The sequence below is a fragment of the Wyeomyia smithii genome, chromosome 2 (assembly GCF_029784165.1).
Source record: "Wyeomyia smithii strain HCP4-BCI-WySm-NY-G18 chromosome 2, ASM2978416v1, whole genome shotgun sequence".
In the NCBI taxonomy this organism is placed as follows: domain Eukaryota; kingdom Metazoa; phylum Arthropoda; class Insecta; order Diptera; family Culicidae; genus Wyeomyia; species Wyeomyia smithii.
This window is the reverse complement of record NC_073695.1, coordinates 65,686,180-65,698,479: the sequence shown is the minus strand read 5'-3', so window position 1 is coordinate 65,698,479 and position 12,300 is coordinate 65,686,180. Positions and strand designations below refer to the sequence as shown.

The following is a 12,300-nucleotide window of genomic DNA, read 5'->3' as shown; positions in this document are numbered from 1 at the left end:
TACCAGTTATATAAAAGTGGATATTCATTTTGTGGAAAAGGATTTTTCGATTTGTGCAGCACTTCGAAATCGTAGACCAATTTAAAAGTTGTTCGGATTTTTTTCCTCACACGTTATGATTGTTTCACTAGCAAAATGGAGTTCTCGTAGAAAACTCAGTTTTTAAAGAGTATATTTTTAAAGATATTTAATTTATGTTATTATTATATGCTAGTGTTGTTTTTTATTTTTCTTTGTCTGTATTTTTGCCTTTCTCCTAGAAAGGTATAGCAATCACTTGCAAAACCGAAAGTATAAAAGTGCTCCAAAGGGCCGAATGGCACTTTTCTCAGAGATGGCTGGACCGACTTTCATGAAATCAATTGCAAATGAAAGGTCTTGTTGCCCCATAAGACCCTATTGAATTTCATTGTAATCGGATTTTTAGTTTAGAGGTTACGTTTAAAAATGTGAAAATCATGAAACATCAATATCTCAGAAACTACAAAACCGATTTGAACAAAATTAGTCTTAAAAGAACGGGCTACCTGGAGAACTCTTAAGTTTATGAAGATTGAACATGTGGTTCAGAAGTTATGGAAAGAAACGTGTTCTGAAGACTATTTAATCTCACTCATGTTTCTCAGAGATGGCAGTACCGAATTTCATAAAATCAGTGTCAAATGAAAGGTCTAATTGCCCCATAAGACCCTATTGATTTGTTTTGCAGTCAGACTATTACTTTGCCTGTTATGTTTAAAAATGTGAAATCCAGCTATGCAAAGGAACATTCCGAAGACTACTTGGACTCACTCACTCATCTCAGAGATGGTTGACCCGATTTCCGCAAAATTAGTGTCTAATGAATGGTCTAGCTGCCTCAGAAGACCCTATTGAATTTTACTGTAATCGAACTGTAACTTCATTTGTAATGTGCCGACTTGTGAAAATCACGAAACTTCATTATCTCAGAAACTACACAACCGATTTGATTATTATTATCAGATGAGCGGGCTAGTTAAGGGTTAATTGATGAATTATGATTGAACACGTGGTTTCAAACTTTGGCTGCCCTACACGTTCCCATTTCATTTGCTTATAATCGAACTTAAGCAACCGTTATGTATTAAATTGTTAATAAAACAACGAAAGTCTATTAGCTCAAAGATTACATGACTTATTTGAACATAACTAGCGTCATACGAACGAGTCATCTCTCAAACATACAAATAACAAACTTCATAACAATTTGATATGTGGCTCAAAAGTTATGGAAAGAAGAGAAATTCAAAGACTATTTAAAACTATACCTGCTTTGATCGATATATGTGGCCTCAACATAATTGAAATGTGGTGTCGTACTATTTGAACGTTCCAAGTTCATTGATTCCTTGCGGTTTGTTTGAAGTCTGCAAATGCACGACGAATCGGCCATAGGATATGATCAAAGTCAAAAGACAAATCGTTTGAAATGATTGGTTTTATCGAAATGACAACATCCTCGACTTTTGGCTTCTGTACATCGCCCTAATTCTGAATATATTCATATTGGGTGGTATTCGGTCATTTTCAGCAAATTTTCTGGCATCAATCTGACATCGGAAATACTCATATTGGGAGGTATTTATTTATTTCGGTTGTTTTCCAGAGACTGTCAGTGGTCGTCTTTAAATTCAAAATGGTGTCAAGGGTCAATGTTTGGTTTCTATGCATCATCTCGATTACGGAAATATCCATGTTTAGTATTATTTGGTCATTTTCGGCTGTTTCCTATAAGTTGCCATTTAGCGATTCAAAATGGTGCCTGAGGTCAATTGTTAGCTCATTGCATCATTCTGGTTCCAGAGATACTCATATTGGATGGTATTTGGTTATTTTAGGCTGTTTTTCACAAACCGGAAGTCGCCATCTTGGATTTCGAAATGGTATTTAAGATAATTTCTGGCCTCTGAGCGTCATTCTGGTTGAAGAAACACTCACATTGGGTGTAATTCGATCATTTTCCGCTGTTTCCCAGGAACCGGAAGTCGCCAACCTAGAATCCAAAATAGGGTCTTTGAACGATTTCAGCTGCTGTGTATCATTCTAGATCCGGAGATACTCATGTTAGACGGAATTCGGCAATTTCTGGCTGTTTTCCAGAAACCACAAGTTGCCATCCTACAATTCATAATGGTGTCTGAAGTCGATTTGTGGCTCCAGTGCATCATTACGATTCCGAAAATACCCCCCTTTTTGGGTGGTATTTGGTCGTTTGCCGCTGTTTTTCCGAAACCGGAAGTCGCCATCTTAGAATTCAAAATGGTATCTGTGGTCGAATTTAGCTCCTGTGTATCTTTCTTTATCCGGATATTATTATATTGGGTGGAAATCGTCCATTTTTGGCTGTTTTTCCAGAAACCGGAAGTTGCTATCTTACAATCCAAAATGTTGCCTGAGGTGGATTATGGAACATATTTGTTACCACTAAAAACATTTACCTGCCAAATATGGTTCCATTTAGTTGATTAGTTCGCGAGATGTGCAGAAATTTGTGCAGAAACATGTGCTTCCATAAGAGGGAGGGGCGTCGAACCATTATGAACATATTTATTACCCTTTAAAACATCCACATGCCAAATTCGGTTTCATTTGCTTGGTTTGTTTTTGAGTTGTGCAGGAATGTATGTTTCATTTGTATTGGACCCCTCCTTTCCAGAAGAGGGAGGGGTCTCAAACTATCATATGAACCTTTACCGGGACCAAAAACCCCTACATAGAAATTTTCACATCGATCGGTTCGGTAGTTTTCGAGCCTATATGGATCAAACAGACAGACAAACCGGACTGCATTTTTATATGTTTAGATTACAACATCAATATTTTAGAACCTAAAGAGTGAATATACATTTGTTGGATTGAAGCGTTCATGTAAATCTTTTTTAACAAATGAAAGTTTAAATGAGAAGGGCTGGGTCTGACCGCTAGGTGGATTAATTTAGGTTTTTTTGGTGTGATCTTATTATGATTTGCCATATACCAGTCAAGGAAACCGTTTTTGCTTCAAAATTGTTTATTCTTTATGGAAAATCAGAATTTTCTGTTTCTTACTTGTTTTTTATTCCTCCATGATCAGATAACCATAAATGTTCAGCTGGGCTTTGGTAGTTGTTATAAAAAAAATTATATAATTAAGCTTTTTGATATAAATAATTTTGTTAATTTTTTGTTCACGGTGTGCATCATCTTCGGGAATACAAAATTATTATCTTTAACTTTGCCGAAGACGCTTCATCGACCGAATAAACCGTTCTGGCTTTAAGAATGTGTGTAATCATCAAATGAATTAACCATTTTCACTAATTAGTATGTGAAAATGGTTAATTTATTCGGTGATTACAAATATTTTTAAAGTGATTCGAAAAACTATGTAGTAGCACAAAATGGTACTTCAGCCAATTAGAACATCTTTGCAAAATTTCAGCCAGATTAAAAATGACAGTAGAGAAAAAGTATCAAAATTGAGATGTTTTTTTATTGAAATACTCCACATACCACGTGGGGGGGGGTGTATAATGTCCATGATCCTTGCATTAAAAAAAGAATTTATATGGGCATTTGTCCCAGGGGGGGGGGGGGGTAAAAATCGTCAAAAATCTGTCCACGTAGTATGTGGATGGTCCCTTAGTCATTGAACGACTCCAAATCAAACAAGTTTTCATTAGTGACTATCCATAAGAAGTAAGTTTTTTTTACGCGGGTTGCATTTCTCCATAACTCAGAGACAGCACAAGATATCAACCACATTCCAATCACGTTTTTCGTTTTAGGACACAAATCCCAAGTAACACGGTTAGTCTTTAATAAGTTTAGGTAATTGATATATAACAAATCTCGTCACTATAACAATAACGTATAAACTTATATACAACTTGTTAACAACTCAAAAAGCGCAAGGGGCGGAGCTAATATAAAACATGTATTCAACTTCAAATGAATTGTTCACACGACTTATATAAAACAACTTTATAACGACTATAACCACCACTCTTACATTTCCAGTACCAACAAATGGTGGGCTGTTATTAATAGGTCATAAACAAATTGCACAAATAAGTTGAAATTTCACTCGCTGATGATTGTTTCTAATACATACAAAACAGATGACCCACGAAAATAATCATGGCTCTTCATTTGCGAAATTATAAACACAATTCATTGATAGAATAGGGTGTTGGTATAGTGATTAAATACAATAAATCTACGTGCGATTTAAGATTTGTCGTGAATATTTGCCTTGTACTTCGTTAAAATTTACGCGCTTCGAAAATACCACAATATTATAGTCATCAATATCATATTTTTTTTTTAATTTGAAATAAAGAAAACAGTAACAGATGAACTCTAGAGGAATGAGCCTCAGGTATATATTTTCGATAGGATTATATTATGAAACGTGTCTTTAGCACGCATATATTTTCGATAGGATTATATTATGAAACGTGTTTTTAGCACGCCGCTTGCGCTAACGAGGCAGCCATGTTGATTATTAGCATTCGTTGAATGGGTACACCGATTGCCCAAAGATTTTGTCCGTTTTATAACCACTATCTATAAAGTTTATTTCGGTAAAAATATCGCAAAATAATTGAAAAAAAAAATGTACATTGAAACATCAAGGTGAACTCCCAAGTAACAAAACTGGTTTTATCAAAGTTTTATAGCGCTGTTTTGGCTGTTTTAAGCGCTATAAAACTTTGATAAAACCGAAATTGTTACTAGGGCTAAGATGTCATGCACTATTTACTAATTATTTGAACTTTTTTACTCTTTTAGCAAACCAAACGAGGAGTAATTTCTGCCACAATTTGGAGATGGAATCGTGAAACCAATTAAGCAAGGCTATATAAAGCTACTACAATCTATAAAAAAATCGCCGTCACCATCTTGATTATTGTAGTAAAGAAAATAATAAAAAAATTCTCCTAACTAAGTCTAATTAAGTAATATATTTTGAAATTTAAGTAAAACAGAAATATTCAAACATTGATCTGAGGTTATTAACGATGATCAAATCAAATTGAGCAAGACAAAAAAAAGAGAATTGAAACAAATCATGGCCGATCAGATCAAATGATTTTCTTGTTTTAAGTAAATTGAATGATAAATCTATTGATTATAATTTACTGTCAAATTTATTATTTATGTTTAATCAAACATAAATTCCCTGGATGTTTAAATATTTTATATAATTTTGAATATTATAACAGTATTTTCGATCTGCACTGTATTTGATGAAGAAGAAATAGTTCACACCATAAAATCACATGTACAACTGATTTAAAACTGAACTACAACTTTTGCGGCCATTTTTCAATTTTGTCTCCACTAAACGTTTTGCTGTCAAACACATATTCACCACTGTTATCTCTCTTGCATTCTCAAGAAAAAAACTAGCTATAAACATGTTATAAATCAGTTTTTACAGCAATTCGTAATGTATTTACAACTTTAACATCATTCCGATTTAAAACATCCATGCGAGTGAATTAAAACCCAATGTTTTCCCTGTAACTTATTTATGACTTATTTATAACTTTTTCCTTTCATTTCTTTCGTAAAAGATGTTGCATGTGTTACTTGGGATAATCATATATAATTTTTTTTTTAAATTCACAATTTTTGCTGTAAATACTGAAAATTTATAACCTTGTATTTTGGCCTTCAGAATGACCACTATCGGTCGGGAACGGTTTTCTACGTTATTTTTTCAACTCAATTTAGTCTTTTTTACGCGGTCCCATACACATTTGGAACGTATTCCCCGCGTAACAAAACTGACATATTTGTGGACATATTTTGGGTGATTTCAGACCCCCGTGGATGAACTTTCAAATGAATTCTCGAAAAATTATATGGACCATGGACATATTCCTACCTCTCCCCTAAGTTTTCACGTGATACATGGACAGCCCCTTATTTGTGAACGATACCTTATTTATATTATCCTGCAATACGCACAATTCAAACAAAAACATTTGAATTAAAAATGTGCATGCAATCGAGGTAAAATGTACGTAAAATCGAAGTACGTAAAATCGAGGGTGTATATAATCGAGGTATGCCTGTACATTGTCCTTGCACCCAAAAATATTAGTGGAAGTGATTTAGCCTTTTTAGTTGTAAAAACGATTGTTTTTAGAAGTAAAAATGCTTTCATGTTATTTTTACGCTATTCGAAATTTCAGTTAGAAAGGAAACGACCTGAGTCACAAACATCAGAAGGTTTCTCATGAAAAAAACATAATCAGGTATTGAGTTGTGCATCCGTGAAGAGATAAGCAATCGGATTAAATTTGGAGCCTAAGGCCTACTTTTATCGAAAATTTGTTGAAGGATTTATTATGCCTTTCAAAAAAATCATAATTTAAAAGAAAAGGCTGATTGAAATTCATCAATTTACTTACTTAAACTGATTCCAGTTTTGAAATGCTCATTGCAAATTCAGTGCAACATTTTTTTCAAATTAGGAAAACAAATAATCAAGTGTGGAATGAAACATTATCAGGGTACCAATGGAAATCGACTGTTTGAATTTCGTTCCGCGGGCTCAAAATTATCGTTTTCTCGAAATAAGTTCAGTTCAAAGGGACTTTGAGATGTTGTGTCACAAAGCAGTTAATGTCTCAGTTTTTTGACCGATGAAAAGAAAGCACAGGTTAGTTCATGAAATGTTTGATTTCAAAAACTTTTTTTTTGATAAATCTAAAACTTTTTAAATAAAATCTAAAAAAAACACAAAACGAAATAATAAAAATCGACTTTCTGCACATTCAAATAGAATGTATGGAAAAAAATCGAACTCACATTTCTCATAACGGTAGATCTATAAGATTTCCTTTTTTAGATAAAGTCTTTTATACAAAATTTCAGCGCAAGTGGACTTCGGGATAAGGTGCCTCAAAGCGGTCACAGCTTCGACTAGTAACAAATTGCACAGGTAGTAATTCAAAAGTTCGATTCCAAGTTTATTTTGATGCCGTATGCCTTTGAAATGCAAAGAGGCCTAGATTAAATGTAACTCAAAAAATATTTTTTTTAGGAAGAGACCGACTTCTGGGACTTACAAGTTTTTGAACAAGGAAACTCTCCCTTTCAAGTTCCAAAAAGGCCTTTCCTTTAATCTTTTTGTAGGAACTCTTACTATTCATTATATTCCAGATGGAACCTGTATTTTGGCAATCGTCATTGCATTTTTATAGTGGAAGAATTTTGATAATTAAAAAATTGAATCCGTAAATCAGATGTTAGCTAAACTGTCACGTCAAATACAAATCTTCTTCTTGCCTGACGAGAAACCATATTGTTTTCACAGACTACTGAACTACTTTTACCGGAATGTTAAACACGGCAACATGGATATATTTTATAATATTGTAAAACATCTAAATAACGGTCATAGTAACGTTGTACATACAAAAAATACATACAATATCACAATAGAAATCTACACATAAAGCATTCATATTATCTCTTGTTTTTTCCACCTTACAAGGTCTTTTTTTGCAAGACACAATCGACGGACAGAATTTTTCTTAATTACAATATTTTCGATTTTTTCTCTCTGTAAACATAAAACTCACCTCACAGCTGCACGCTGCAACACGAAAACAATTTAACACTCGAGCAAGTCCAATCCGAAAGTGTCTGACCAATCATTGCCACGATTCGATGGTTTTTTTCTTCTTACTTCACTCCAGCTGGCTAGCATCACTAATGGTTGCCCCAGCTCATTTCCTTCTGTTTCAAGCAATTAGCTCGGATCACACTTCATGCACAGCAGGCAGGCTACACTAATGTTTGCTGGGGGATCACCTTGTCGATTAGAAGAAACTGCGCTATCGAAGCAAAACGTAACCGGTGTAAATCATACCGAACACCATCAAGGCAGCAGATTGGATTCCAAATGGTCACTTCACAGTCAGTTTACATGATTGACGCCCAAACGGAAAAAATCATTTGCGATAATTGAGGCCGGTCAGACAGGGGAGTAGCGGTAACAACAAAAACAACCAAAAACCGATTTTCCAGGAGATGAGAGCAAACAAACTTAGTGAAACCCACCTTGCGTCCAATTGTTCACAGCTCGTGAAAATAAATTTGTAACAAACGACTTTTTTTCGTCTTCTTCTTTTGGTTTTTCTGCTGTCTAACACCGCCAATGGTTCATTATTCCAGCCACGGCAGCCACATTTACTCTAACGTACTTCTTTTATTAACCTAATCACACCTTATTTGCTTTCTTTTCTTCCCAGTGCTCTTCGGTTGATGGTTTCACTTTGCTCGTGACTGAGAAAAAATGACAGAACTGCTGCCGATCATCACTTCAAGGGTGCACGCGGAACAAAAGCGTTGGACAAACTCGCATTGTGAATGCTTAAAGACGCCACCTGCCCCCCCTCGTCGTCGTCGTGGCGCGTGAACAACAGACGAAACGACGACTCCCACCCTCTGGGCACGTCTGATTTTCTCACGACTTGTTCTATATTTTACTTATGCGCATTGCTTTTCACTTTCTTTCAGATGACGATGATCTCTTGTCGCTTTCATTCAGCTTTTTTTTCTGTCGTTTCACGCACACACAACCTAAAGGCAGTGACCTAACCTTTCGAACGCACCGCGCGGCATCAACTAGGATCAACTTGTCTACTCGAAGAAACCCGTTGAAAATTTCCCCTGTTGACTATCGGCAGCGAAAACACTCAACAGTTCGATCACATTTATTTCACGTTTCACGCTCAAGACGCTTCATTTCGACACTCTAGCAGATTGGGAAAAGTTTCACACTTCCAGGGAGAAATTGCGCAACGACTTCAACGCCACCGCAAGCGAAGAAACCTTTTCACGAAAATCACCACCTTGGGAAAATCCTGTGCACGCGCACGCTTTCGTATCGCAACTTCTGGTGGTAGGTGGTACCACCGGGAGAAACACGAATAAATGTCCGTCAAGGCCGCTCGCTGGTCAAACGGCGAATGCGAGCATCTTCTTCGCGTGATGATACCGACAGGCTGCCGCAAGCAGGTGATCGCAGCAGCGGCGAAGAAGACGCGAAAGAAACCGCACGAGGCCGAAGAAATTGCCGTCCGAAAAAAGGGGGTTCACTTCTTCAGCTCTCGTTCGAGGCATGTGATTTTTTTTTTCTGCCGCTCTCGAGATGCTTTCCACTCTGCTCGCGGTTGGTGAGCGTACCTACGTACGAGCGAGCCGAAAGACGATCAAGTTCACTGCGGAGATTGGGCTGAGACTTTTTTTCTGTTGTTGTTTACATCTTTAACCACGTGCTTTTGGGGAACTCACTCTCTTCTGGTAGCAGCATTGAATCTCAGGTGAGTGAATTTAACTTCAGAGCTCTGAGCCGAGTGAAAGAAAATTAACTACTAGGTAATTCTTGAAAAATTGAATTTTTTTTCAAGTTCGTAAAATAAGAAGTAGAGAGAAGTTGAAAACAGGAGAAGTCAAAAATCGAAAAGCACAAAAAAAGGTTAAAAAGTTAAATGTTTAAAATTTTAAAGTCCGAGAACCAAAGAGAGGTAAGAAGTAAGTTAAAAAGAAAAGTTGATGTAATGAATATGAAATGTTAAAAACACGAAAGGTGAAGGATTAGAAAGGTAAAGAATTAAAAAGTTACAATTTTAACATTTGAAGTTGAATAGTTAAAAAGTTTAAAAAAACTAAAATGTTAGAAAAGCTAGGGAGTGAAAAAGCTACAATTTTAAAGATTATTGTTTTAACAATTGAGAAGTTTAAAAGTTGAAAACAAAGTAATAAATGCAATGAGATATAAAGTTGAAACACCTCAAAATAATAGCCCAATATACAAAAAAATCATAAAAATGAAAAATTTGAAAAATCAAATTTTAAAAAGAGACACTGAGAAAATCTAGAAAAAAAACAGGCAAGTAAAAAAATCAAAAACGTCAAAAAAAAACGTAACAAATATATACATATAACGTGTAAAAATTGGGAAGTTGAAACGTGGAAGTTGAGCCGAGAATAAAATAAAAATTAAACAACTAAAGAGTAAAAAGCTAAAAGTTTAGGGGTTTTCACTTTTTAAAGTTAACAAGTTTATAAATTTAAAACAAAATACAAAACGCAATAAGCTATAAAGTTGAAAAATTAAAAATAAAATTAACTAGAAAGAAAGAAGAAGAAAGAGCCGTTAAATTATTATAATATTAATCAATCAAGAAGTTTGAATTTCAAGAAGTAAAGCTCTGCAAAAGGTAAGAGCTAATAAGTTAAGATATCAAAAACGAAGCACTTTAACACATAAGTAAAAAAGTGTGAAGGTAAAACGTTAATAAGTAAACTAAGGTTATTGAGAATAGAAAATGAAGGTAAGGTCTTAATACATGTTACAGATTTCGGGAATTTAATTTAAAAAATTACACAAGAGCTAAAGAGGTGATAACTCAAAAAATTCAAGATTTGGGGAATCATAAATTTGAATGCTTCAATAGTCAAAACTAAAATAAAATAAATTAGTTCAAAAATAATAAAAATTGTTAAAAAATTTGGAAAACAGGGAAAAAATGATAAAAATGAAAAAGTTACAAAGTTGAAAAGTTAAAACGTTGAAAAATTAGTAAGTAAAAATTTCCAAAATTTAAATATTAAGCGTTATAATGTTAAATTATGTATTTATAAAATTTCAATTGGGAAAACTAGTGAAAAAATGAGGAAGCTAAAAACTTCAAAAGTTGAAAAAAAAAAGTTAAATAGTTGCAAAGTCTGAAAGTTTGAAAGTGGTAAAGTTTGAAAACTCAAAGGATATATATAAGTTAGAAACCAAAAAGTTAGAAAATAAAGAACAGAGAGCTGAAGAACAATTTTAAAATGAAAATACGAAAATAAGAAAAATAAGAAGTTGATAAGTTCAAAAATCAAAAATAGGAAACATTAAAAAGTCAAGAAACCAAAGATTTAAGAAGGTAAGAAGTTTAAAATTTTAATATTTGAACAGTTAAAAGATAAAGACCGAATTTTTAAAGCTCAAAAGTTAAGAAATAAAATGGTAAAAAGTTAGGAGGCTAATAAGTCGAAAAGTTGAATAATTAAAAGACTAAAGAGCAGAAAATCAAATGGGTGAAAAGGTTAAAGATTGTAGAGTTAGAAAGTTATCAAGTGTTATTACAATTGAAAACCAAAAGAAGTTGAAAAGCCAAAAAGTTAGAGTTAAAATGTTAAAAAGCTACAAACTTAAAAAGATGAAGTTGAAAACTGTCCACGTGGAATGCCTCTGAAGTGTTGACGGGTTGGAAAGTGAAGACGTTAAAAAGTTAAAAAGTCAAAGAGTTGAAAAGGTAAAATTTTAAAACGTCAAAAAGGAAAAAAAATATAATATGAAAATAAAAAAAATGGCAAAAATATAACAACAAAAATTGTTTTAAGCAAAAACAATCAAAATTTGAAAAGTTGCGCAGTAATATAGTAAGAAATTAGAAAGTTTAAAAGTTGAAGAACTAAACAGCACAAAAAAGTTAAAAACAAAAGTTGAAAAAGTTACTAATAAATAAAGCTAAAAAATTAAAAAGTGCAAAAATAAAAATTGGAAAACTTAAAAAATTCAAAAGTTTATAACTTGAAGAGTTGAATAAATAAATAAAAAATTAAATCTATAACAAAAAAATCTAAATATAAAAAAAAAACAAAAAAGAGATGAAAAGTTTCAAAAAAATCAGCTTAAAGTTTAAATGTCAGAAAATAAAAAATACATTATTATTAAAAAGTTAAAAATATAAAGAATTGATAACACAAAAATTACTAAAACTAATAAATGCAAAAACAATAAAAAGTTGTAAAGTGAAATAGTTAAGAAGGAAAAAGTTTAAAAGTTAAAAAATTGGAAAACAGAAAAGCTGAAAAGTAGAAAAAATTCAAAACTGGAAAAATTAAAAGGTTAAAAAGTTTAAAAATTAAGAATTTAACAAGTTGACAAGTTACGAAGTTAAAAAGTTAAAAAGTTGAAAAATATCAAGCACTAAGTAAAAAAGGTTAAAAAGTTGAAAACAGAAAGTTGAAAAGTTAAAAAGTAAAAAAGCTGAAAGATTAAAAAGTTATAAAATTAAAAAGTTATAAAACTAAAGAGTTAAAAAGTTAAAAAGGTAAAAAGGTAAAAAGTTAAAAAGTTGAAAAGTTAAAAAGTTTAAAAGTTAAAAGTTAAAAAGTTTAAAGTAAAAAAGTTAAAAAGTTAAAAAGTTAAAAAGTTAAAAAGTTAAAAAGTTAAAAAGTTAAAAAGTTAAAAAGTTAAAAAGTTAAAAAGTTAAAAAGTTAAAA

The 12,300-nt window shown here is 32.9% G+C and overlaps 1 protein-coding gene across 1 annotated transcript in view; it reads right to left on the bottom strand.

Annotated features, from left to right (window-relative positions):
• LOC129723399 (uncharacterized) overlaps window positions 1–8,978 on the bottom strand; it is a 300,768-nt gene extending 291,790 nt beyond the window's left edge. The window contains exon 1 of the mRNA XM_055677597.1: window positions 7,602–8,978. The gene's annotated coding sequence lies outside the window, so the exon portion shown is untranslated. The remainder of the gene's footprint in view (window positions 1–7,601) is intronic.
• Between the last annotated feature and the right edge of the window lie 3,322 nt (window positions 8,979–12,300).